This window comes from Nomascus leucogenys, chromosome 22a (genome assembly GCF_006542625.1).
Source record: "Nomascus leucogenys isolate Asia chromosome 22a, Asia_NLE_v1, whole genome shotgun sequence".
NCBI classification, from domain to species: domain Eukaryota; kingdom Metazoa; phylum Chordata; class Mammalia; order Primates; family Hylobatidae; genus Nomascus; species Nomascus leucogenys.
The window spans coordinates 37872494-37895355 of NC_044402.1; positions in this window are offsets into that span (position 1 = coordinate 37872494).

Below are 22862 nucleotides of genomic sequence, written 5' to 3' on the forward strand. Positions count from 1 at the left end.
TAGCCACATTAAATGTAAAAATAAACAAGTAAATTAATTTTAATAATACATTTCAACTCAACATACTCAACATACCATTCAACAGTGACATAAAGATAATTAGTTTACATTTTCTGTACCAAGTCTTCAAAATCTAGTTTGTAGCTTACACTTACAGTCAAAACTTGAAATCAAGAGAAAATTACATTCATCTTCACTTAATAATATCTGATATCTATTTAGCCTAGTACAGTTTTAAAAGTCATAATGTGCTTTCAAATTTCTGTATATTATCCTATTCTGTCTTCACAGAGTCTTGAGACATAGGTGGTACTTTTTATATTTCACAGATGAGTAAGCTGAGTATTGGCAGGTTTAATGACTGCCGACCAAGGTGTTAATGTTAAGGGCAGGACTACGCCCAGGTGCCACAGGGCCCTAAAACCCTGACTCTCAGAGCCTAAGCCAGCATTGCTCCCAGTACAATGGCAGGTGTTCACTCAGACTCTGAGTAAATGTCAGAGGAACAAATGTACTGTGTTACAAGGTTTCTCTTCCACTTTTCACAGTGTGAGCTACCTAGCTTAACTTTCATAGAGTGTTCCTTATTCTACTTCAAAGACCACAGAACAGGCTAATCCTTTTATACCATAATCTTTTTAACAATTGAAGATAATTATACCTGTTCCTCAATCTTAATTCTTTTTAAACATTCCTTTCTAGATTTTGTCAATGACATTGGTAGCAGATTTTTCTTTTCCCCATGTAGTGTTAAAACTACAACACATACAAGCCAGAGATATCATTTTCACCTCCTGAACTTCTTTGATTTGGTTCTTCCCATTCACTACATAGCCCAACATACACACCCAGACACTTGGCGGGGAAAGCCCTCTGTATTAGTCCATTTTCACACCGCTGATAAAGACATACCTGAGACTGGGCAATTTGCAAAAGAAAGAGGTTTATTGGACTTACAGTTCCACGTGGCTGGGGAGACCTCAAAATCATGGAAGAAGGTGAAAGGCATGGAGGAGCAAGTCATGTCTTATATGGATGGCAGCAGGCAAAGAGAGAGCTTGTATAGAGAAACTCCCATTTTTAAAACCGTCTCCTGAGACCCATTCACTAAGATGAGAACAGCATGGGAAAGGCCTGCCCCCATGATTCAGTCAGCTCCCACCAGGTCCCTCCCACAACATGTGGGAATTATGGGAACTACAAGATGAGATTTGGATGGGGACACAGAGCGAAACCATATCACCCTCTTTAAAATATTGTATTCTGTGCTCCAAATGCAAACTAGAACACTGTATGGGGAACTAGTCAACATCCATTTTAAAGCTTAATGCCTATGGTTAAACACAGCATGGCACATGTGATCTTAGATTGCCATCTCTATTGAACAGAAGACATGCACAGCATGCTGTATCCCATCTTCCACCCTTTCTAATTCAAAGACTCTCCCTTTACCCTGCTCCTCAAACATGACCAACCTTCCTAAGGAAAACTCCTAAATATGTCTTGGGAGCTCTGACTTAGATTCTTTGGCTTCTCTTTCATTTTAAATCCTGGAAAAGTTCAAATTTGATCACTTAGGTAACCATAAGGAGATCTCTACATTTTCAAGAATCTACTCTCATGTAATAATACCTTAATAAGAAAAAAAGAAACGTCCTTCATTTAAAACTAGACCGATGATGTGTCAATACAGGGTCATAGGTTGCAACAAATGTGCCACTCTGGTGCAGTATTTTGATGGTGGGGTAGGGGTGTGCATATGTGGGGCAGGAGGTATCTCCTGCGTTCTCCATATATTCTGCTTTGCTGTGTATGAAATCTCCATATATCTGCTTTGCTGTGAACCTAAAACTGCTCTAATAAATAAGAACTATCTTTTTTCTTAAAAGAGAAAAATTAAACTCAAAAAATTAAAAATGGGTTGATTTTATTTTCTGGATTCTTCCAAATAATCACCCGAAGTTTTAAATGAATTAACAAGATGCCAGTTTTTAAAAAAGAAATAGTAAAACCTTAAAGTTTACATGGAACTGCAAAAGGACCCCAAAAGGCAAAGCAGTTTTGAGAAAGAAGAACAAACCCGGAGGCATCACACTTCCTGATTCCAAAATACATTACGGTGATGCAGTTAATCAAAACAGTATGGTACAGACATAAAAACAGATATATTGACCAATGGAAAAGCATAGAGAACCCTGAAATAAATAAATCTACACAATTATAATTAACTGATCTTTGACAAGGAGGACAAAAATATACATAAGGATGAGGAAAAGATAGGCTCTTCAATAATTGGTGTTTGGAAAACTGGATATCTACATGCAAAAGAATGAAATTGTCCCTTATCTTACAGGATGCACAAGAAGCAACTCAAAATGGATTAAAGACTTAAACATAAGACTGATGCTGTAAAACTCCTAGAAGAAAACACAAGGAAAAATCTTCTTGATATTAACTTTGACAATGATTTTTTGGATATGATACCAAAAGCACAGGCAACAAAAACAAAAATAAATAAGTGAGACTACATCAAACTAAAAAATCTCTGTACCACAAGGGAAGCAACTCACAGAGTGAAAAGGCAACCCTGAAATGGGAAAAAATACTTACAAATCTAATAAAAGATAATATCCAAAATACGTAAGGAACTCGAACAACCCAATAGAGAAAAACGACCTGATTTAAAAGTGGACAAAAGACCCGGATAAACATTTCTCCCAAGAATACATACAAATGGCCAACAGACATATGAAAAGGTGCTCAAAATCAGTAATCACCAGGGAAATACAAATTAAAATCACAATGAGATATCACCTCACACATATCAAAAAGACAAAAGTGCTGGCAAGAATGCGTAGAAAAGGGAACCCACGTACACTGTTGGTGGGAATGTAAATTAGGACAGCCACTCTAGAAAACAATATGGAGGTTCCAGCACAAACATAATAATAAACATAAAATCAGAGGCATTACAATCCAAATATACCCAGCAACCCAACAGAGATTGATTTTTTTTTTTTTTTTTTTTTTTTTTGAGACATAGTCTTGTTCTGTCCCCGAGGCTGGAGTGCAGTGGCGCGATCTCGGCTCACTGCAAGCTCCGCCTCCCAGGTTCACGCCATTCTCCTGCCTCAGCCTCCCGAGTAGCTGGGACTACAGGCGCCCACCAACACGCCTGGCTAATTTTTTGTATTTTTAGTAGAGATGGGGTTTCACCGTGTTAACCAGGATGGTCTCGATCTCCTGACCTCGTGATCCGCCCGCCTCGGCCTCCCAAAGTGCTGGGATTACAGGCGTGAGCCACTGCGCCCGGCCAACAGAGATTGATTTTAAAAGAACTTCACGTTCTAAGAAAACAGGAAGGTGCAAAGGACTAGAAAGAAAAAGGAACATAATTTGGAAAACAATTTGGAAGTTTTCTCCACAACCTACATCATTATTAAGATATTGAAGAAAGCAAAGGCAAGGTTTGAGGAAACAAAGGCTAGATGATGTTCCAAAGGGAGTGATGTCATGTGCAAAGCCTCAGAGGAAGGAGAGAGAAAGGATTATATGTGCTGACCCTCATTCCCGGAAGGAATTCCATATACCTTAAAACAGGGTCTATCTGCTCATGAGACACTAACTCACCTTCATTATGAGAAATCATGGGTAATGACTTGTGAACACCAACTACAATGTGTACTCCAGCTCACACATATATGTTCTTCTGTGTTTTCCAAATCAGATCTTTTATGTCACATTAGATTTGTCTGGGCAAAGCAAAGCTCAGGAATGACACTATTGCCAATTAAAGAAACAAGGGAAATAATTTTCCAATGTACTATAATGTTTTCAAGTGAAATTGAATTTATGCATTGCAAGAAATACATTCATTGGTTTGCTGTTTCTGACAGGTCTTCACTTGATTTAATTTAGGGCTTGAAGCATGTTAACATTACTTTAGAATGATAAACATAGACTGCTCTAATGAAAGTTTATGCTGAATCTCTCTCACCCTGTAACAATTTTTTACAGAGCAAAACAATACATTTCAAATCTATTATTATTTAGCCATTCTTGATTTTCCAAGGACAGTGTTAATAGAAAAGTACCATAAATGGAACTGACAACAACATATAAGTTTGTTAAAGGGTGGTGGAAACCTCAGAAAAGTCCGCAGTAGAGTTGGGCTATAAAATTAGGTTTCTAAAAAACAAACGATTTCCCATCCTAAAATTGCAGCCATCCTCCATATTATTTTTCAAAGTGCACAATCCAAGGGCAATTCAACTTTATAAGGCATTTTCAATGGGATTTTAAAATGCACTTCTTGAATAGAAAGATTTCTGTATTATAAAGCCATTATTTAGCATTTCTTTTTCTCCCCATCAGTATCTGGATTTATTCCTCTTTTCCCCAATGCCATGATTAGGCAGAATTTCTATATTTTCTATCAAGGACACTTAAATAGGATATAGATTTCAGGCTTGTTTTGTCTATGTCTCTAAAAATGCAAAGAGCTTTGTTTTAATGTATTTGATTTTCTTTAGAGTCAACATTCCTTCTTGCATTTAAATGTGATGATGTAAATCAGAGCTGACACTGTGAGTGCTGTCTGCAGTCTTTTCTTGGTCTCACAATTTATGCACCTCCTCCGTAGATTCCAGCACATTCTACATTGTTTATACTAATCATTATTATGCCAAATGAATAAAAATTCTTATAGTTTGCATGTAAAATAGTTCCTGCATAGAAGAGATTACGGATGATTTATGATAACACAGAAAAATCACAGAACCCGAGAATTTCAGACATGTCATATAGTGGAGTTGTATGTTATATTCAGTTCTAAGTGGAAAATTGAACACTCCTTACATTGCACATAAAACACAGTACATACAGCATCATTTTAAAGAACGGCAGTGTATTTTGAAGTCCAACACAGTTTGTCCTCCAGCTCCGGAACTGAAGCCTCTTTTCTTTAATTAAACACCAAATTAAGTTGGCTTGCATTTTGGGCCTGTGTTGCATGAAAAATGTGTACGTTTGAATATTAGACTTCAACTTAGCACTGTGAGATGCTCACACTTGGAAGACTTCTGGAAACAGCAGGTTCCAGGCTCCTAGCTCACCTGCACTCTGAGGTGCATGCTCTCTCCATGGCTTCTGATTGTGGAGTAGAGCAGTGGACTCCTCTGCCTGTAGTTAATTCACCTTTGCGTTTTCTTTGCCCTCCCTTCTGCTGACCTCCTAGTTTCTCTTTTTCTCTTCTTTGCTCCCCTCTCTATCCCCATTCCCTCTCTCTTCTCTGCAGAAAGTGTAAAATTGAATGTTTATACGAAGATTATGTAATGCATTTCCATTGTGCTGCTGGGAGATATGCTTTGTCAAGCCAATATTACTATGCAGCTCACAGATCCACAGACATTTTTTCAGCCAGAAGAGAATTAGAGATAACCCTGTGAAGTGGTTTCCAAATTATATTTTAGCAGTGGAATATATGGTTTAAAGAAAATTCTACATGAGATCACAATATATAAAACTGATGAAAGTGAAGCTCCTCTTTGAAACAAAGAAGTAAGGAGGGCACAGAGTTCCTCATCCTCATCCTCCCTCTTGCCTTCAAGAAATCTTGATCTACTCAGAGCACAATTTTAAATCCTTGATCTTATGTTAGCCCCTATCTTAGGACCATAAAGATCCGAGGTAACATATCTTTCAAGTTACAAGGACACAACTACAATCCAGCTTTCTGAATCTAGAACGGTAGGTGTTCTTGTTCTTATTTTAATAAAATGTGAATTCAGCGCTGAAGAAAACAGAATAACCTTGAGTGAGGAATGGAACAGTTATGTCACATCAACAAACATTTATTTAGCATTGACTCTGTTCTAGGCAGTGAGCAGGTGGTATACATATTACAAAGAAAGACTTATTCCTACAAAATGCTTAAGAGTCCAGTTGGTGGAAAGAAGTGCAAAGCAAAACAAAACAAAAAACAATAACCATCGAGTTTGAGAAAAAAAAAATGCACAAAGAACCTGCAATTTTTCCTATGGGGCCACAGAGTGCTTAAAAATGCATGACTCTGGCCACAAAGAGGAGCTAGCATTTTAGTCGCAATGTGGAAGAACAGGAGCTAGCCAGAAAAGGGATGCTTCGGGGAAAGGATCCAGCATGTACGAAAGCATGGAGGCAGGAAAGGGTATGGCAGAGTCCCGGAGCAGCAAGTAGCTTGGTGGAGCATACAATGAGGACGGAATAGGGGTCAGCAATGGAGTTGGAGAGGTGCAAAGGACCAAAAAGCTATTTATCTTGTGAGAAACTAGGAAGAATTTTAGAATTTGAGGAGGAGGCAAATTAAAACTGTGACAGTGAGGGTCATGATGAAACACAGAGTCAACAGAAGTTACTTATACACTGGGCCTGATGAATGAGGGCAAGAGATAAGATAGGGCCAGCTTTCTAGCTTGGGCAATCAGGTAGATGTTTGTCAATCCCTGGGCGGAGAATATAGAAGAAAGATTAGATTTGGGACTCTGAGAAAAGGGTGTTTGTTTTGGTTTTGAGTATACTTACAGAAGATTTGGGGGCCCCAAAGAAAAGTCTCATGCTTTTAGAATAAAATGCTAAGAAACACCGAGCCAAAAATTTTAAAAGGGAGAGTGGAAAAAGAGGACAATGTCATCTTGTATGTGGGACCTAAAGCTGTGAATAATATCTTCTTGAAAGGGCCACATGGGTTAAAAAGACAAGAGAGCAGGGGAGGAAGCCCTCAAGGACTCCAACATCTAAGTGATAAAGTATACAACAAACTTTCCAAAAACAAGACTAAGAAGGGGCTACCAGAGGTATAAGGAAATAACCCAAGAGAGAGAGAATTGTCTTGGAAACCAAATGAAGAAAGAATCTCAAGAGATGGGGAGTGGCTAACTGAGTCAAATTCTAGAGAGAAGCCATGTAAGGTGAGAACCGAACACCACTGACTGTGGTCACAAAGAGGTGGTTTGTGGTCTTTGCTGAGCAGTTTAGTGGAGCTACAGAGACAGAGATGAAGCCTATTTCTAATTGTTTGAGGAATGAATGCAAAATGAGAAGTGGAGTTATTTATTGTAGATCGTTATTTCAAAAAATGTTTCTAGGAAGGTAAGGGGAAATATAGGTTTCTAGCTCAAGAAAAATGTGAGGTAAAATTAAGGTTTTTCTTTTATAATGGGAGAAACTTAAGAGCCACATATCAGTAAAGCTGGGAAGGTTGAAGACCAAGAAGAGGAAGAAATGGCAAAAGGGCCACACCCCAGAGGAAGTAAGAGAGGATTCTGTAACTCTAAGGATTCTCAAATACTGGAGGCAATAATAGTCTTGAACAAATGGAAGACGGGTACAAACTGAGATGTTTCTAAACAGTTGTGTAGAACCTGAGAGTATTCTTCCAATACAACTAAGTTGCTGGACATGGGAAAGGAGACAGGACAAAGATGGAGGACAGAGAGAAGTTTGGAAGGATTCTTGAATGAAAAGGCTGAGGACCCGGACTGATAGAGACATGCATAATAATTGCCCATTACTGTTGAAGTGGTACTGTGCTTAGAGACATAAACTTCTGGTTCCAATCTAGTTGGAAGCAGATGTCCATTCTTAATCCTGGACCTAGGGGTTGGGAAATGTGGCAATATTACTGTGAGATTCAGCAACAGTATACTCAAGCATCAAGGGGACACTGAAGCAGACAAAAGGGCAAGTGTGCATTCTGAAAACCTGTGAAGTTATTAAGAGGCTCAACATCCCTCATAAAGATTTCAGCATCTACCTCTAAATTCCATCCTGCTTTCCTATACCCTTTGGACAAAAACAAGCCAAATGTCTCTTCCTACCAACTGCATACTCCCACCACTTTGTACTTTCAACTCTTCTTTCCATTTTTCAGAGTCATTAGGACCAGCAACAGCCACAGATGACGCCTCTTGTCTGCAGGATGTTTGTGTCCATACAGGCCATTTGCAATACATCAGAGGGCAGGTATGCTGTCTCCATTCTGGAAAGATTATACTGTATACATAATCACCAACACTCCCTATCTTGATACGGTCAGTTAATAATCCATCTTTCCAAAGACTGCAAAGAATTTGGGAGCTGTTGCTCCTGCAGAGTATTTTCACAACTGAAATTGCTCTTAGAGATAGTAGAGGGAAAAATCAAATTAAGTCATTTCCTTCCTACTCTTTTGCTACCTACTTGGAAATCATTAGTACAAATGATAGTTAGCCTAGCAACAGCAATGCAATCAAAACAACCACATCCATCTCAGTGAACCATGTCACTAACTTGAGTATTCCATTGGCTGCTAATTAACAGTGACACACATTAACAGCCCCAGCAGCAGGGTCAACACAGCATTAGTAGTGCCTTAATGCAGACAGAAATGATAGATATTAAAGTCTTTTCTCAAGCCTCAAGGAAGGATGGGGGGATGATGGAACTTGAAGTCACTTGACAGCAGATGTCACATAAAAACAGCCTCTCTAAAGCAGGAGGCTTCTTAAACCTGAGAAAAAGAGAAAGTGCTGTATGAAAAAGAGTTCCTGGTTCTAAGCCTCTGAGTAATTTTATGTTTAATTTAAGAGAACATGAGTTTGGCCCCAAACAAAGGAGATCACCACCACGTGGAGTCAGGATGGGCCAAGCTTTTATTCTGAAGCCTTTCCTCTATTTCCTAACTTGTTGGGGCTTTTTCCCTGAAAAAATTAAAAATCAAACAACCCATCCATGACTTTCCACCACATCACGACTGTAGTGCAAACTATGTTTAGGCAGAATCGGCAGCTATCCAGTTGGAGGCTCAAAGGTCTTCCTTCCTTTAAAGAAATCCCCCTCTAACCTGCCAGAGGACCCCAGATGGACTCCTCAGAAGCCCCTGTAAAGGAGCAATCATGTTATTTGGCCAAGACTCCCCAATAACTAATCCATCTTTGTGCCCTCAGGCTTTGCACCGTTCCAGGCAAACAGCAGATGCTCATTAAATATTTGTTGGCTATATGAATAAACCCACCCCCCAGTTGTTATCCATTTCGTCCTGACTGGCTGATCAGATTACAGTCTGTGTCTATCCCTGAGCAATGTCCAGAGAGACTAAAAGATTAGTTTGGGATGGGATGGGAGTGAGGAGATGTGGCATTCAGGGAACATCTGGAGAGTGACGCGAGCAGGGTGCAGGGTAATGAAGTGCAGCTTGAGGGCCTCGGGCACCTGTCAGGAGAAAAGATGAAATGATACAGGGTGATAGCAAAGACAAAGGTGCCTGTCTCTGACCCTCAGAAAGCAAGCAAAGAGGCCCTTTTCTTTTGAAGAGAAATGTGAATCCCAGTTCAGCACTCTGGCGCTTCCCTTCTCTGTTCCCCTTTCCCCAGTCTCCAAGGGAAGCAGACTGTGTTTGTTTGTTAAGCACAGCACTGCGATACACAAACAGATTGGCATAAATTTATGCCAGCCTTTCTTGTTTAAAAACATGAATTATTCAAGAAATATTACAGTATTAATTAGAAATCATTAAAATACGAGTGTTGGGGGAGGGAAGAATGAGACGGTGCATTAGCAAAATCGCATTTAGCCCAAATATAAAGTGTGCCAAAGCTGCTTAATCATTGTTTTGATAGTCAAAATACCATCACACCAGTTTCACAGTACAGGGAAAAGGAAGCCTCTTGGAAGCCTCTGCTTCCCATTATTATTGGTGAAATTAATTATTTATGGAGCTCGGGCAGCGTACTAGGTGCTCCAAAAGATGCAAACAAGGTGAGGTTTCTGCCCAAAAAGCATAGGAGAAAAATTAGAGCAGTAAAGAGTTCTGACACATACACCCAGCCAGTGAGTAATGATCAAGGGTACAAGGGTCTTTTGCTTTGACTTTTCAGTTTGCTCAGTGTTTTCAGTTTTCAGCCTTTGGAAGAATCACAAAGTGAATATTGTTACTAAAGAATGCCATGGAAGATGTAAGCTATCAGGAACCTCATCCATGAGAAATATTAATATATATGAACCTGGAAAGTCAGTTACCTTTACAAACTATGGAGGGCAGCAAGAAAGAACTCAGATCCTGGAAGGTGTTCCCTGAATTGAGTGATATGGACCTGGAGGATTCACTAGTGGTGATTATTTTATATTTATTATAGAGTCCACAACTACAGCTTTTCACAAAATGCATACATAACTTGTGCAAATGTCAAATGTTACAACACTGGTAAATGTGTATATTCTATATACAAATATGACACTGGCATACACATTTGGTGATCATTTTAAAATGGTTGATACCCTAGTACCTTTTGAAATAAAAGACCAAGAGGCAAAATAAGCCAGTTTATCTCAGGTCTAAGTGGGGCCGATTTGACAGCTGAATTAACTATTTCATGATGGTAGGGTATCATCCTGAGGCTGCTGCCATGGAACACAAATAGAATCCTCATGATCTTAATTGATTACAGTCGCTTCCAACTTGGCACCAGTCGATGAGCAAGTGATTATCACACCCTGCAGGATATGGGCAAGAAAGTAAATGCAGAGTTGCAGAGAGCCAGTATTGAAAGCTAGTTCATCTTTTTGTTCCATTTAACTTAGTTTATGCCCAGCAATGGGCCGTGGCCAAGCCCAAGCACTATCAGCACTGACTGTAAGATGTGTACCTGGGCCATGGCAGAAGGAGCCACTGAATCTTATCGCTTGTTTCAAATTGAGATGACCTCAGAACTAGCTGAAGGCACTCAGGCCATGCTGTTTCTGCCTCATTTAAAATATTAGCCTATTCTGTGGCATGATGAAAGCACCAGTCTATTGCTCCTTGAGATGAGGGCCTTGTTTGTATTCCCACTGAATCTCAGGACACATTTCCACATATTAAGATGAAGAGATGGCCAGGCGCAGTGGCTCATGCCTGTAATCCTTGCAATTTGGGAGGCCGAGGCCTGTGGATCACCTGGGATTAGGAGTTTGAGACTAGCATGGCCAACATGGTGAAACCCTGTCTCTACTAAAAATACAAAAATTAGCCAGGCGTGATGGTGGGCACCTGTAATTCCAGCTACTTGGAAGGCTGAGGCAGGAGAATCGCTTGAACCTGGGAGGCAGAGGTTGCAATGAGCCGAGATGGCACCATTGCACTCCAGCCTGGGCAACAGAGCGAGATTCCATCTCAAAAAAAAAAAAAGATGAAGAGATAAAAGGTGAGGTTTGAAGCTGGCGGGTTGGAGTATAAAGTCAGGAAACCAAGTGGGTCTAGATAGAAACATGTAGTAACTGAAGAAAAAGAAAGTAATCCAGAAGCAAATGGAGGACAGTCAAAAGAAAGACAAACCCCAAAAAGGCCAGTCACAAATACCAGGTAAGAATCTAGACTCCATAGCAGACCAAAGTCTTGGGAACAATAATGATCACAAAGGAAGAGATGCATGCATTCTCTAGGCCCCACTCCACTGAGGGCTTTTTATTCTTTGTCACAATGTTTATTTCCTCTAACAGAACGCCTTAAGTTTGCTGAGGGAATCTTCTGACATCCAGCATCAGGCCTCAATATGCTCTATATGTATTTGTGGAATGAATGGCTTGATGATTTTAATATTGGTCCTACTCCATCTAGAGACCAGCAAATGTTTAGGGAATCTAAACTAACGTACTTCCCACTGGACATATATGAATTGACCAATATTACTAACAGGAGAGACGGCTTAGAACAACTGTGACTATGTATAAAAATCAAGGCTAACTGAGGCACTTACAGAACCTTATAAGTTAGGTAGCTTTTCAAACTCATTTGGCAACCCCCAAACAGCAATTGACTTTTAACATTTGCGTTGACCTTTGCATATTGCTTAATATTGCCATATTTTCCTCTTGGTGTTGATACTTTTCTTTCTTGTGAACCTGAACCCTCTTTCTCTTCACTTTGCTAAGACAACATAAACTCCTGCCTTCAATCACTATGAGCTTTTTAGATACATATATGTATTAACTTTCTTCACATATACACACATACACACACACACACAAATACACACGTTCACATAAAAGGGAAATAAAGTCTATTAACTTTTTTATTGGAACCACCTTTTTTAATGATTTTTTTTAACTTATGGGAGTGAGAATACATTATTTTTAAGACTGCAATAATAAGCTGCAATAGTAGCCCAGAAAAACAAGCAGCAGAATAAAATAAAGGTACAAATCCATTTGGAAGAAAATATAAGTGTAATGAGATACTTGACCCCACAAGCATGACCTCAATAGCTGATCAAAAGCATTGTGCTTTCGAAATAATCAGGATGCCATTTAATGCAGTAGAAACTGCCCAGGTTACAAGATCAACTGTCACGGTTTAGATTTTCTTGAGTTCATGTTTATAGCCTCTGAACATCTCTGCAGAATAAGATACTCAAAAAAAGAAAAAAAAAAGCATAACTCCACTTTAAGAAAGTAACATAACAAATGGTTCTGGATTAATTCACTAACTGATTAGGCTGTCAGGCCGAGTTTGAGTTTATTCTTCTGACGTTCTGTTTCTGCTACCAAAGCGAAGTACAGGAAAGGTGGTAACAATGATGATGAAACTTACCTCAAATGGTTATTCTCCCTTGCCATCATGGACTAAACCACGTATCTCAAACCTCTATTCTCTGGGGTGTAATACAGGACCAAAAAAAAAGTATGGCTTCCCTCAAAGGGGGAAATGTTAAGATGAGTAGAAATATGCATGAATACAACACACACATCACGTGCACACGTACTCAGTACCAAGTTATTCACAAATATAAAATACCCTTAAAACTTAAGTACTACTTGAAACTACCTAGTATGTGTACTCCAAGCTCATTAGTGACCTCCTAGATCCAGTGGGATCTTCCAGGAAAAGAAAACACATTCCAAAGCACTTTGAATGTGTTTCATTAGAGACTTTTGAACTAGGGGTCAGCCTACCTGAACTTGAGAGCCACCATAGAGGTGCGCCTCTGAGAACACTGATAGTGCTACCAGGCTCCTGCAGCTCCCGGAACAAAAGCAAGAGGGAGAGCCCCCCGTCTACTTCCAAAAGACCCTGTCCTGGACTGTATACCTGTAGTACTTTTTACTAAAAATAAAACTCCAGAAATCTGCATTTTGCCTGTTGAAAGGCTATCACTTGTAGTACTCAGTTTCTGTCAACCCCGGCCTCAGTGAAAACTCACAGTGTCCTATATACGTCTAGGGAATGACACCATCAGGACTTTCCATGACTTCCCCTAGGCATTCTTCTACCTCCTCATGACATTCTCAGTGCATAGCTTCCAGATGTCAGAGTCTGGCTAATGCTAATTAGAATTAGTTGACACCATAACATGAACTGATGCAGTCAAAAGTAGATACGATGCCTATGTGTGTGTTAAAATTGCAGCAAGAGGTGGACCTTTCTATTCCACAATCATATAAAAATATGCTCCATAGTGACCCACTGTCGGACATCTTGTCATCATTAATTCTTCCCTTTGGAAACCTGGCAACATAGCAACCTTTTTGATAGAGATTGAAATACCCTATGTGGTGCACTGCTGTCTCAACATAATGTAGAATTTACTGCAGCAAGAAGAAAATAACCAGGGGTCTCAAAATGAAAGCTCCATTCAGCGTCTCTTACTACTTCTTTTTTTTAAAAAAAAAAAAAAAGAAAGAAATAAAACCCTCAAGGAATCTGCATCTTGCTCCTTGCAAAGACTCACACAGAATATGCTTGAGCTGACTTCAGTTTTCAGTTTGAGAGTCCTCTGCGAGTCAAGGTGCAAAGGTGGCATAGAACGCTAACACTTTCATACTGGAAAGCTACACCTCCCTAAAATTAAAGCCAAGAAACCAGAGCAGAGGAGACAAGTAAATATCCCCTTTCCCTGTGGCACCTCCCGCCTAATGGGAATTGTAGTTAATGATCTGAATCGAAAGCGAAGTCTTGTTTTATGGAATGCTCACTCTTTGTTAAGCAAAGCTGTTTGGGCGAAGGACCATTCTATTGATTTAAAAATTGATTTCTTTTTTCCCCCTTCATATAACTAAAACATGGCTCACAAATCACAGCTCTTTTATTTTTCTGGCTGCAACCTAGGCTAAATCTCTCCCAACCTACTCACTGAGGGATGTCTGATGGAGGTGCTGGAGGAGGAAGTGGGAACATTTGGACAGAGATTGTTCAAGATTCTATTAAAGATTTCAAGTGGCTTCCTTTGAACATTTGGTAATTTATATTTTGAGTCCCTTGGTGTAATTATTGTAATTATCATTAATCATCAACTTCCAGACCCAATCGAAATGCAGAACGTTGGAAAGGTCAAAGCAGTGGAGAATTCTACTATTCTTCACTGAAGATATGAGGCATTAACATTCTGATGCTCTACTTGTGTGACAAAGATTGTAATGAAAACAGAAAATACCACAAGATTAATGTGTTCTCATGATAAGAATTATCATAAGGAAAGGAAAATGTAGAACAAATTTAACCCACTCCTGTCACTGAAGCAGGTGGAGAGATAGGTTTATGCTAAGGGCTGTGGTAGTTCAGCCTGGTCCTTCTGAAGATGAGCATGTCCTCCTTCTTTAGTGGAGTAACCAAAGCCAAGGAACTAACTCAGGAGCAAGTCAGGTCACATTTTGGATAATTCATTGGAGTCCTGGTTGTCTATTTGTCTCATTTTCTAGATATCTGTCTCTCAATCGGATTACTCACTGGACCTTCAAACCCACCTCACTAGTGCCTCCTGGAAATCCACTGAATGCCCACAACAGAATTCACCATCTTTGCCCCAAATCAAATCCAACTCCTGTGGACAGAAGAGAATAGTGTTTCAATATCAAAGTTCTGGAGGTTGACACACCTGCATCCAAATCCCAGTTTGGCCACTTATTGCTCAATCCTGGGGAAAATGTTTGTCTTTTCCATTCCTCCATTATCCTACTGGTAAAATGCACTTAATAGTAGATACTGCTAGATTGAAGTGAGATAATATACCTAATATAGCTAATAATATATGTAATACTATACCTTAGCATATAGAAAGTACTCAATAAATGTCAGCTACTTTTAAAAATTATGATTCCTTCATTATTATGAAATCCATCCAGTTACTTAAGCAGGAAAAGATAAAACTGGGAATTATTCCATATTTCTTAATTTCTATTAACCTCACACAGGCAGAATGAAGCCAAGACCTGTCAATTTATTGCCTTAATCTCCCGAATATCTTTTCTTCTTTTCTTCCAACTTCCATTGCTGCTGCCTTAGTTTGGACTTCATAACTCTTCCCAAAATTAATGTAGTCATCATCTTCCTACCTATACCTTTGCCCTGTTCTAAACCATCAGCCATATTGGAACAAAAATTATCTTCAAATGCATGAACGTCATAATGGCCTTCTCCTGCTGAAATGCCCTCAGTGGCTTTCCAGCACATTCCACTACAGTTCAGATTCCTTAGGAAAATATGTGAGACCCTCCACAATTGAGCCTCAGCTTCCCTTCCCATCCTCACTCCTTTTCAGCATCTTCACATTCCCTATGCTTCAGCCATGCCAAATTTCCTACAATCCTAGCACAGTCTTCCATTTCTCTTGCCTCCATGCTCCTGTCAATTTTGTTAATTTACATCTGGTGAATCTCTTCTAATTCTTAAATCACTTAGCTCAGGCATCATCACCTCTCTTGGAAGCGTTCTCTACGTTTCTCCTCCCCCAAGTAGTTTTTAAGTGTTCCTTATCTATCCCTGATGCACTTAAAATAGTCTTCTCTCAGTACATATGTTAAATTACAATGTGTGTAAGTTCCCTTACTCCTGGAAAATAGATACTGTTCTTTCATCTCTATGAAGCCATTACTTAGCACTGTGCCTAGTATGTAGGAGATACCTAATAAATTTTCTCGAATAAATTCACGTATTCGTCTTCTGTCTCTTGCTATCGACTATTATGAATGAAAAGAGAAGTAAAATAAAATTCAAGTAATTCTTTTTGATTTCTTATTAACCATTAAGGCAGGAAATGAGTTGGAAAAAATTCCTAAAGTTAAAGGGAAACTAAAGACTGTGAATTATCTCTACTTTTCCAAGATTATTCAGGTTCTTTTCATTGTCTGCTGAGGAAAGACAATGTAAGGCCTGCTGAAATGCACCAGCAGGCTAAAGATAATTGCGGTGATTTTCTGAAATGTGTCCCCCTAAATTGCCCCTGCATAATAGAAAAAGGAATTGAGTGACATTATGAAAAAGAACTTTTTAAAGCTAACTTTTCATGAGAGCAGGGATATAGGGAAATTCTACTACACAACCAGTTTTCTGCAAGTACAGCAAGGGAGCCAGCAGGAAAGGCCATAAAGAACAATAATTCCATTTGACAATCTGAAGATATAGAAATCCAAGGAGTCAATTCTAGTATGCTGCAGAAGGTGTGCTATGTTTGTCATCTTGCCAGAGGCGAACAACATGAGAGTGGTAAATCCTATCGCTGATGCCCCCATCTGAAGAGTCCCTTTCTATACTCCTGCTAATGTGAGAGAATGAGAAGTTTCTCCATAAAACAGAGGTTGCTGAGACCCACTTGGAGAGCTCGAGAGAGTTCAAGAGCATGGGACCACAAGAGCTATGCTAGTGGACAGTCTCTGGGGATAAACCAACCAGGTGTACTGTTTACTGCTGGAGGCAGTGATGCTGGAGGAAAACATAAACATAGTCAAGAAGAGAAGCAAAGTTTGTGGCTGCAAAAGTAGTACTGAGACCTGAGGGGAAAGATCAGACGGGAAATGAAAAATTGGATACAAAAACAATGTCAGAAGATGGGTGTGAGTGTGAAATGGGTCAGAGCAAGTGATTCAGGATGAAGGCGGTGGATGAAGCCAGGGAGCCAGAGGGTGAACCTTTACAAGCTGCAACCTGTGTGGAGTACAGGTGGTTGGAGTTCTCAAAGAAGCTGTTAGGGATTACACAGCAAGTACTCTTTCAAAGAAGAAGAAAAATACAAAAGTTTGTTTCAAGTGCTCATATTACATGCCACCACGATGAGAAAATGGAGGGAAATCACTCATGAGACTGAAGAGTAGAGCAATGCGACCACAGAAAGGAAAGTGAAGACATCACCACAGAAGTGACATGTGCCCAGAAGGGGTCAGTAGATCTAACAGCAGCCATCCTGTCTTCATCTGAGGGGCCAGTTGGCTCCTGACAAAAATCCCCACTGGCTCAGACAATCACTCCCACCCTCTGCTCTGAACCTTCTCACTCCCAACTCAGCTGTGATCTGGCTTCTCCCACTCTGCCTACCCTTCTCAGGCAGACAAATCTGTCTGATGGTCTCTCTTGCTTTTTAATTCAGTTTCTCCATAAGACACTGTCTGCCAGCTCATTTTCCCTGGGTGATGTGTTCCATAACCTGTGATTAAGGACCCCACATGCTACACCCTGACCAGGCATAGGGCAAAGGGAAGTATCTCCCCCAGCATGTGCTCATGTATTGAAGAAGGCACTCAGAATAATAAGAATTCTAAAAACTGCTAATAGCCTTGGTAGGAAAACATAGTCGTTGTTAAAGAAAACCAAGTTTTGAAGAATTAAATGGTTTGTTTTGTGCCAGCCCATAAATCTGATATGTAGCAAAGAGATTTCTGACCTACTTCCAATTGTGTATTTGGTACCCAATCCTACATGGAAGTGAATTGACACTTCCAGAGAAGACTTAGGACAAACTCCTAAGAACTCAGAAGTCTGAGGCATGACAATGAAAGTGTCAGAGGAATCAGAGTTTCATTCATTCCTAATTCCAAATAATGACTGGAGTTTTGACTCCAGTCAAAAGGAAAATATACACATTAAAAACAATAGGCTTGGGGCTAAAGAGATTATAGCTCTAACGAGCTATGTGTAGCATGTGGGGTCCTTGATCACAGGCTATAGAACACATCGCCCAGGGAAAATGAGCTGAGAAACAGTGTCTTATGGAGAAACTGAAGTGTATGCATTGCCCAGGGAAAATGAGCTGAGAGACAGTGTCTTATGAAGAAACTGGGGGATTCCCAGTTAAACTCATCAAGATAACTTTAAAATAAACATGGGGGAACACTCCCAGATGTAACTGTGCAGCCAGCTACTGTGGAAGGAATCATGTATGACCCTGAAGAAAAGAACACTAGAGTTAAGAATATCTAATTATTTTAGATGAAAAAATACTTGAGAAAGAGTTGCAACCAATCTTGAAGCCCTAAGTAATGGTAAGTAGATTTTAAGAAAGATAAAGGAGTAAAGAATATGGTGTCACTAGATTTGATGATCTGATACTCTGGTTAAAATACCAGCTGAAATGTATTCCCTTTTGGTTATCCATAAGCTCATTAGAAGGAAGGGTTAGTAAGCCCCACTCAATATGGCCCTAAAGAGGATATCCACACACATATCGCACTTCTTGAAGTGACCTCTAGAGGGCAGAAAAGCCTCTGGGTTGACAGGGTAAGTACTGGCTGTTACTGCAAAGCATTCTGCCATCCCAGAAAACCCCGTGCTACCCTGAGTTTTATCCAAACCAGAGGTTAAGTACTGAATGCAGATGAGAGATCATAATCCTGGAACCATATGAAATTAATGTCCAGCATCAGTACTAACGTCGAAAAAAACCATATTCAAAAGCTAGTGTATGAATAGAAAGAGTAATAGATAAACAAGCCAAGCTAATAACAATGTGTTACCAGGTGAGAAATTTGGGCTGAAGGGGAAAATCAAAACCAAAGTTACTCACATAGTTGTTAAGAACATGGTCTCCTGGGCTACACTGGCTGGGTTCAAATCCCATCCCCACCAATCGCTAGCTATATATGGTACTGGGCAACTTATGGAGCCTCTTCGTGCCTTACAAATTTATTTATAAAAAAGGGATGATAATACTACATATCTCATAAGCCTCTGTGCATATTAAATAAGTTAATTTATGGAAAGCATTTAGGAGAATCTGAAGCACATAGCAAACTATATATTTGCTATGATTATTATCCAAGTATAAATCATACAGCTTAGAAACTTCAACATGAAGCAGAGGCTAACACAAAACTCCAGGGCTAGTTAACAGGCCACGGCAACATTAATTGAATTAATACTATTTTTCAGTGCCTATCATATGTTGGGCACTTTGCTAGTTATGTGCAATATTACAGTAAATAGCAAGACTATATAAAGGTATTCAAATTATATGCCTGTATGGATGGATACTAATGCTCCTGAGGACAGAAGTGAACTAGAGAGCATTAAAAATTAAGAAAATTAAAGTTCTTCTTTGTTTCCTCCTTTTCTGGAAAATTTAGTACGAAAGCCATTCAGCTGGACCATCTGGGATAGTAATGAAGGAAGCCACGATGCCCCAAAGCTATGCATTAGAGCCCTTGGAAATAAGAAAGGGGAAGGTGGGGGAGAGTGATCATCATGGGCATCAGAGCCTGAGTGGAGTGAGGAGGGTGTCCAGCTGCAGGGTCTGGAACATAGCAAAATGTCACATACTGAGCAAGGTAAGTAGGGCATTATACACAGAGGGATTGATCAAAAGATTGACTATATAAGGGTGAATGGGAACCAGGCTCCTCACTAATGAGGAAAGGAGTTACAAAGAAAGAACACTAGAAAAAGCCTTGTGGTATTGGATTGGATGTCTCCACGTGAAATCAGATTTTTTCTTACACAGATAAATAGATGTAGTAATAAATACAGATTGAGTCAATCGCCAACATGATGTCCCCATCACCCTAGGATAATTTAGTGTATATTCCTTTCCTACAAAGAAGGATATTCTCCTACCTAATCCAATCCAGAAATGCAGGTTTTTCCTTAAGGTTTAGGTGTCTGCCTGGCTGCCACTGCCACCTCAGCAGTACAGGTCTGTCACTGGAGCTGGTTTTAGGGCAGGCCAGGAGAGAGAAAAGAGGGGGAGAAACAACAACAAAGATCTTCCCCATTCTCTCAGGCTCATAGGAATCCCCATTGCCAGTCGTCTGGTCAGAAAGACAGGATTCCCCCCAAAATTTTGTTGCTTGCACCCAAGCACAGTTCCCTGATTTGGCCTGCCCTTGGGCCAAAGCTGGGAGAGAAAGGAAAAAGGGGCGAGGGGCAGCTCAGACTCCCACCACCTTAATAGTTTTCCATGTTCTGTTTTCTGCTCCAATCCACCTGCTATTGTTTACATTTCTGTCATTAGGTAGTTGTCTTTCGTGTGTCTTCTACCAGGTCTTCAGTTGTTATTACTGGGATAGACTTTACAGCGCCTATTCCTTCTTGGTAGATAGCAGAAGTCCCAGCTTCTTTTCTATATCTTTCCATGGGGAAATCCAGCTTTATGAGGGCACAACCTGTACAGTCCTGTGTGGTCCTGTGCTCAGAAGGGCCCTGTGCTCAGTTTAATGCTCTATTTTTGCTGTCTTGACATTCTTAATGATTTTATCTTTGAACATGGGTGAGTGAAGTTCCATGAACTAATGGTGCACATGCAGGAGCAAAAGATAACACAGAATATCCATGTGCACTACCAATCCTTTCTGTCCCCATTAGCATGTAGCATTCATGGTGTCCCGTGAGTATAAAATTTCAGTAGACTCATAATGCATGAGAGTTCAGTGAGAATCAAAGCAAGCACAAGGTCAGGGCAATACATCTATAACTGAGTAAAAAGGGGTGCTGATAGCCATAATCTCTGTCAGACAGAACTTGCTTTGAACACAGAAGGAAGACAGTGGTGTTCTAAGAAACATAAATGCACAGGGGAAACTTATCATATCCTTTTTTACTCATGTTTCTTCCCTATATTAGCTAATAACTTACACTAAAAAATAATGATTTAGAAGAAAAGATAATTATTCACTTATAAAATAGCTCCTTTTCTTTTCTGCTCTCTTACTCATCAGTAGTGCAAAGTAGGAAGTATTGGTAGAATGTGAGCAAAGCAAGAAGTGAAATGAAAAGAGTTGAGCTAGTTTTGTGCAGCATTTTTACTGTTCTGGCAGGAACAAAATACATATGCACATATGATTTGTATAATTTCAGTGATTCTCTATATGAATTGAAAGCTCTCATATTTGCATTTAAAACTGGCATTACACAATATAATATAAAGATGAATGGTAAAATTCACGCTAATAATTTAACATCTTAATTTTTATTTTTTACTTAGAACAACATTAAGTGGCAAATTAAAAAACACCATGATAAGATGAGACATAGACCACAGAAAAAAGGAAAAAGCTTTGCATTTCTACTTTTAGTGGCATTTTTTTTTTCCTGCAATTTGAACAAGGAGTTTCATATTTTCATTTTGCACTCGGCCCTGAGAGCTATGTAGCCATTTCTCTCTATCAGTTTTGGCCTAAATCCAAATCCAATTTCCTCCTAAGAAGCTCTCAGTTCATTTGCTCTATTTTCCTTCCCAGTCCAATCTAGCCAATAACCCTGTTCACCCGTTCCACCCTCAGTTCAAGAATAGTGTTGTCAGCCCGCAGGCTAGACTCCAAATCTGGAATACTCTTGAGGTAAGACTAAGCAGTGGGCTCTCTAAATACTCTTGAGGGACAGTCAGTTTGACTTGTTGGCCATATTTTTTGTTTCATTATCTTTGCAGGAACATGGGCAGCCCTGTTTGCCTATGTCTCAGGAGCAGTAAAATGCTCGAGTAATCAGATTAGTTGCAAAATTAAATTGACTCTCAATCTATGCCATAATTTGCCATCATGAACCTTGGGGAATGACAGATTTAGAATCTGAATGAGGCTTGACATGCTATTTAAGATTATTGGTTTTCATGTGTAAAACTCCAGTAGTAATATCGACTTCAAAGAATTGGTATGGATTATATGAAACTGCATATAGTAGCATATAGAAGTTGCTCAATAATGCATATGTATTTGCCCTTGGCCATTGGTCAATTGTAAAGCATTGTCAGAATAGCTTGGTGTGTTCTATACTGCAGTTCTATTCCCTCCTTCAACTTTGATATGGTTTGACTCTGTGCCCCCACCCAAATCTCACCCTGAATTGTAGTAATCCCCATGTATCAAAGGTGGAACCAGGTGGAGATAATTGAATCGGGGGGCGGTTTTCCCCATGCTGTTCTCATGATAGTGAGTGAGTTCTCACCAGATCTGATGGTTTTATAAAGGGCTTCCCCCTTTGCACAGCATTTCTCCTTTCTGCCACCATATAAAAAAGGACATGTTTGCTTCCCCTTCCACCATGATTGTGTTTCCTCAGGCCTCTGCAGCCATGCAGAACTGTGAGTCAATTAAACCTCTTTCCTTTATAAATTACTCAGTCTCAGGTATTTCTTCAAAGCAACATGAGAATGGACTAATATAGTAAATTGGTACCACAGAGAGTGAGGTGCTGCTGTAAAGATACCTAAAAACGTGGAAGCGACTTTGGAACTGGGTAACAGGCAGAGGTTGGAACCATTTGGAGGGCTCAGAAGAAGACAGGAAAATGTGGGAAACTTTGGAACTTCCTAGAGACTTGGAGGGCTCAGGAGACTGGAAGATGTGGGAAAGTTTGCAACTTCCTAGAGACTTGTTGAATGGCTTTGACCAAAATGCTGGTAGTGATATAGACAGTGAAGTCCAGGTTGAGATGGTCTCAGATGCAGATGAAGAACTTGTTGGGAACTGGAGTAAAGGTCACCTTTGTTATGCTCTAGCAAAGAGACTGGCAGCATTTTGCCCCTGCCCTAGAGATCTGTGGAACTTTGAACTTGAGAGAGATGATTTAGGGTATAGTGGTAAAATGTTCAAGAGGAAGCAGAGAATAAAAGTCTGAAAAAATTTGCAGGCTGACCATGTGATAGAAAAGAAAAACCCATTTTCTGAAGAGAAAT